The sequence below is a fragment of the Camellia sinensis genome, chromosome 6 (assembly GCF_055761805.1).
Source record: "Camellia sinensis isolate YWXY chromosome 6, ASM5576180v1, whole genome shotgun sequence".
NCBI lineage: Eukaryota > Viridiplantae > Streptophyta > Magnoliopsida > Ericales > Theaceae > Camellia > Camellia sinensis.
Genome location: NC_138966.1, coordinates 144,793,341 through 144,799,340, shown reverse-complemented (window position 1 = coordinate 144,799,340; position 6,000 = coordinate 144,793,341).

The following is a 6,000-nucleotide window of genomic DNA, read 5'->3' as shown; positions in this document are numbered from 1 at the left end:
ATCTTTCAGAACCCTCCTCCACATTTTATACTGAGCTACATGGCGGAGTATGCCAATGCCATTCAGCAAAAATTTCTTCAAGTTGGGGAAGAGAAGGCATCCCCAGAGCCCAACAACACCTCGGCTGTTACTGCTAATCGCAGTCTACATACTGATCCATCAGCTCAGGTTGATCCATCGTTGAAAGACTTGGTTGAAAATGTGACCGAGCTACCTGCTGAAATCGGGCTCTCGACTGGTACAGCTCGAATTGATCTGGATGCCGACCTCGACGACCTTTTTGCTTGATCCTGCAATCTCTTCTTTTTACTTTTGGAAAGAATTTGTAACCGGGCGAAAGTCCCAAAGTCCTTCTTGTAACTTTGATTCAAATTTTGAATGAAATCTTTGTCTTTTTGCTTGGTTTATTCCATACCTGCATTCATTTTTAAACTTTAATTTGCATAAAGTTTTGTCTTTTTCTGCCGAGGTATGCATCTCAGTCTTGGAACCTTATAATCTGGTCATACCTGCCAAGTCTCTTCAGCCTAGATCCTTATCTTGGCTGAAGAGTACTCAAAGTTGGTTATTCCAGCCAACTACTCTTCAGCCTAGATCCTTATCTCGGCTGAAGAGTACTCAAAGTTGGTTATTCCAGCCAACCACTCTTCAGACTAGATCCTTATCTCGGCTGAAGAGTACTTAAAGTTGGTTATTCCTGCCAACCACTCTTCAGCCTGGATTCTTATCTCGGCTGAAGAGTACTTAAAGTTGGTTATTCTAGCCAACCACTCTTCAGCCTAGATCCTTATCTCAGTTGAAGAGTACTTAAATTTGGTTATTCCTGCTAACCACTCTTCAGCCTAGATTCTTATATCGGCTGAAGAGTATTGAAAGTTGGTTATTCCAGCCAACCACTGTTCAACCTAGATCCTTATCTTGGCTGTAGAGCAATAAATGTTGGTTTTTCCTGCCAACCTCTTGAACCTAGATCCTTATCTCGCTTGTAAAACAATAAATGTTAGTTTTTCCTACCAACATCTTCAGTTTAGATCCTTATCTTGGCTGAAGAGCAATAAATGTTGGTTATTCCTACCAATCTTCTTCACCCTAGATCCTGATCTCGGCTGAAGGGAGCTCAGGGTTGGTTATTCCTGCCAACCTAGAGCCAAGTGTTTGGTTTTTCCTGCCAAACTTCTTCAGCCTAGATCCTAATCTTGGTTGAAGAGAGCCCAAAGTTGGTTATTCCGGCCAACTCTGTTTTCATTGCCCCTAGTTTCACTGAAACAACTTTTACATAAGAAATAATTATGCTGAAAAGAAAACTACTTGTTTTATTGAAGAAAGAAAAATAACAAGCACTTTAAAGAAAAGCTAAAAATAAAATAGTTTGAGATTAACAGTGTTCCATGGCCTGGGAATTGCCTTGAGGTCCCCATCTCCCAAGTCCTCGTGTTGCACCCTTTTTCCTGCTAATCCAACCACTTTGTATGGTCCTTCCCAATTAGGCCATAACTTGCCATCTCCGGGTACCAGAGTATTTCCCATTACTTTGTGCAGCACCCAATCGCGAATCTTGAATTGCCTCGAATGTACTGTCTTGTTATATTTTCGGGATAACTCTTGCTGGTATGAAGCGATGTGAACCAGTGCTCTTTCTCTTCTCTTTTCTGCCAGGTCGAGTTCCAAGGCTATGGCTTCTCCATTTAAGTCTGAGTCAAAATTTTCACTCCTAATAGTGGGGAGGCCAACTTCCAGTGAAATTACTGCTTCCATGCCATAGGCCAAGGAAAAAGGTGTTTCTCCAGTTGACCGCTGAGGCGTGGTACGGTAAGCCCATAAAACATGAGAAAGCTCCTCAGCCTACTCGTCTTTTTCTTTCTCTAGCCTTTTCTTCAATCCATCTAAGACGACTTTGTTTGATGCTTTCGCCTGGCCATTTGCTTGGAGGTATGCTGGTGTAGAATTGTAGAATTCTATTTTGTACTCCTCACAAAAGCCTCTAAAAATTTTGTCATCAAACTGAGTGCCGTTGTCAGATATTAGAGCCCTGGGTTTGCCGAACCGAGTGATGATATTCTGCCAGACGAACTTCTTCACATTTTTCTCTTTCATTGAGGCAAGTGTTTCTGCTTCCACCCACTTTGTGAAGTAGTCTGTTGGTGCGAGAAAGAACTTTCTGTTACCGGGTGTTGTGGGAAGTGGTCCTACTAAGTCCAAACCCCACATTGCGAAGGGCCATAGGCTAGTTAATGGTAGAAGCTCTTTGGCTGGTTGATGTATTTGGTGTGCGAACTTCTGACATTTCTCGCACTTCTTCACATACTTTTCTGAATCTGCTTGCATGTATGGCCACCAATATCCTTGTGAAATTGCTCTATATGCCAAAGATCTTCCCACTTGGTGGCTTCCGCATACGCCTTCGTGTATCTCGAACAAGAATGCCTCGACTTTGCTGGGATGGACACATTTCAAGTAAGGTCCTGTGAAAGATTTTTTGTACAAGGCCATTGATGGGGAGAGCCAAAATCGTTGTGACTTTGCTCTTATTCTATTGGCCTATTTTTTCTCTTCGGATAAGACGCCGTCTTTTAAGAATACTATAATGGGATCCATCCATGAAGGGCCTAGTTCGGCGCAACATACCTCAGCCACTTCGGGTTCTTTAATGTTTGGTCTTGGTAAAAAGTCGATCAGTAATGGATGTGGGATGGATGTATCTGCCATCGAAGCAAAGCCTGCTAGTTCGTCTGCTCTACTGTTTTCTTCTCGGTCAATCTGCTTTATCCTCACTACTTCGAATTTCATGATCTCCCTTCTTACTAACTCTTGGTACCTAGCCATTCTCTCATCTTTCACCTCATAGTTGCCTGAAATATGGTTTACTACTAGCTTGGAGTCATTGTAAACCATTAGCTCGGTGGCCTGCATAAAAAGTGCTGATTTGAGGCTTGCTAAAAGCGTTGCATACTCCGCCTCATTGTTTGATGCTGGGAAGCTAAGGTTGACTGCTTGTTCCACTATTAGGCCATCTGGTGAGATGATGACTATGCCAAGTCCTGCATCATGCTTGTTGGATGCTCCGTCCACGAAGAGTTTCCACATTTCTCCAACGAAAAGTTTCCAACAAGTGGAGGGGTCAGATGATGTCTTGGGGTCATGAGTTTTGCTGAGTCTGCCTCTTCCTCCTTTTTTTCAATTCGGTATGTCTTGGGATATGGCTGGGTATTTTGTTTTGGAGGCTGTGTAATTCCTGCGACGCTTTCTATCCGCTCATCTATTGTACCAGTCAAGTCGACTGAGCAGATGTGATAACTCGCTTATGTGAACTCTGCCACAAAGTCTGCCAAAGCTTGGGCTTTTATTGCGGTTCTGGGTTGAAACTTACTATTAAATTGTCCTAATTCCACCGCCCACTTCAAGATTCGCCCAGAAAAGTTCGCCCTCTCAAACAAAACTTTCAATGGAAAAGTTGTTAGGACGATTATGGTATGGGCGTGGAAGTAGTGCGATAGCTTCCTTGACGCCATCATCAAGGCTAAGGCCAATTTTTCCAATGGTAGGTATCTGGTTTCTGCATCCAGCAAGGTTTTGCTAACGTAAAAGATGGGCAGGCGTTGGATTTCTTTCATCCTGACTAACACTACGCTGACTGCGTGCTGTGAAACTGCTAGGTACAGAAAGAGTTTTTCTCCCGGTACTGGGGTTACTAGTGACGGTGGAGAAGACATGTAGTCTTTCAAGCTTCCTAGGGCGCAGTCGCATTCTTCATCCCACTCAAACTTGGCCTTTAGTGCTTGGCAGAATGGTTGACATTTGTCTGACGAACGACTTATGAACCGATTGAGCACGGCTGCTAAGCCGGTGAGATGCTGCACCTCTTTGATTGTGTTGGGCCTCTCAAGATCCTGAATTGTTTTGATCTGAGAAGGGTCTGCTTCTATACCTCGGTTGGTCACCAGAAAGCCTAGGAATTTGCCTGATCCTACGCCAAATGCACACTTGGATGCATTTAAGTGCAACTTATTTTTTTTTAGAATCTGAAACATTTCACCTAGGTCTCTGAGATGGTCCTTCTCATCCTTGGTTTTGACCACCATGTCATCTATGTAAGCCTCCATTGTTCTGCCTAACAATGGTTCAAACATCTTAGTGACCATCCGTTGGAATGTTGCCCCTGCGTTTTTTAGGCCAAAGGGCATGACCTTGTAACAATACAATTCTCTAGGTGTTGTAAAGGATGTGACCTCCTGATCTGGTTCATATATAGCGATCTGATGGTAACCTCTGTACGCATCAATGAAGCTAAGTCGATTGTGCCCTGCCGTCAGGTCTACCAGTTGGTCTATCCATGGTAGGAAAAAACTGTCCTTTGGGCATGCTTTGTTGACTGTTTTGTAGTCCATGCAGACACGCCATTTTTCGTTCTTCTTTGGCACTACTACGGTATTGGAGATCCACCTGGGATAGTACACTTCTCTGATAGCTTCTGCCTCTAGCAAGTTTCTCACTTCTTCCGCCACTATCTCGGCATGGTGGAGTGCTGATCTGCGAGTGCATTGTATAACTGGTCTGGCAGTTGAGTGGACATTCAGTTGGTGACAGATGAAGTTTGGGTTAATGCCAGATATGTCATACGGTGTCCAGGCAAATACTTCGATATTAGAGGTTAAGAATTTCATGACATCTATTCTCTCAGTGCTAGACAAAGACGAGCAGAGCAAATCTATCCTTACATGTACCAAGTCTTCCACTGCCTTCTGTTCAGCTGCCTTGCCAACATCCGCAAATAGTTCATTGCTCTCAGGCTCTTCCACCATCTGTACATACCCTTTGGTAGCGCGGCTGTCATTTACTGTGACGAAGCACTGTTTGGACATAATTTGGTCTCCAAAGACCTCTTTAATTACTCCGGCTTCGTTGGAGAATCGCAATACTTGATGGTAGGTTGACGCTACCGAATGCATGGTATGCAACCATGTCCTCCCCAAGATTATGTTGTAAGTGGAAGGGACTTTTAATACCTAGAATTCCACTTGTTTCGACATAGTTCCTACCTTGACTGGGAGGATTATCTTGCCCACTGGCCACTCTGGCATTGAGTTGAATCCGATTAGGGGAGATGTTGCAGGTGCCAAGTCTTTGTCCTCCAGTTTCAGTTGTTTGAAGGTTTCGTAATACATTATCTCACACGAGCTTCCTTGGTCGATCAAAATCCGTTTGATGTCAAAATTCTTGACGCGTAGAGTGACAACCAGTGCATCATTGTGAGGGCAATATATTCTTACTAAATCTTTGTCTGAAAAAGATATGACATTTGTGGCCTCTGTTCTCCCCTTTTTGATGGCAGGTTGTGCATTTAATACCTCCCTCAAGTGCTCAGCCTTTTTGATCATCCCCCTGAGCTCACATACCTGCTTAGGTTCGTATATCCCATGTGTTACGTTAATCACGCCTTGAGATGGAGCGTCGACCGACATCCCGTTTGGGTTGTTGTGGTTTTGGGGGTCTGGTTGTGTTCCTCATTCTATGTACTGGTCTAGGTGCCCAGCTGCCACTAACTCCTCTAAATGCTGCCTCAACGACGTGCAATTTTCGGTGCAGTGGCCCTTTTCATCATGGAAGGTGCACCGAGACCTCTCGTCATAGTCTTTTTGTGCTTCTCCCAACTTTGCTAGCCATCGGACGAAAGGTTCATTGCGTATCTCACTGAGAATTCGGTAGATTGGTTTTTTGAACACTGTGGTAATGGCAGTACGGACTCTAAGCCTTCTTTTGTCTGGGTCCTCTCTGTTGGCCCGCCTGCCTCGCCTATTCCTGTTGGGTTACTTTACCGTGTTGACTTTTGCTGTAGTCTTTTTATCTGGCATTGCTGTTGTGCCGGATTTTGCCTTAGCACGGGCGCTATTTTCTTCCACGCGAATATATTGGTGCATTTTCTCTATTAAGGCCTCCATCGTGAGGCGTGGCGTCATAGTAATTGAGTCCCTCAATTTGTTACCGACTGGCAAGCCCCGTTTG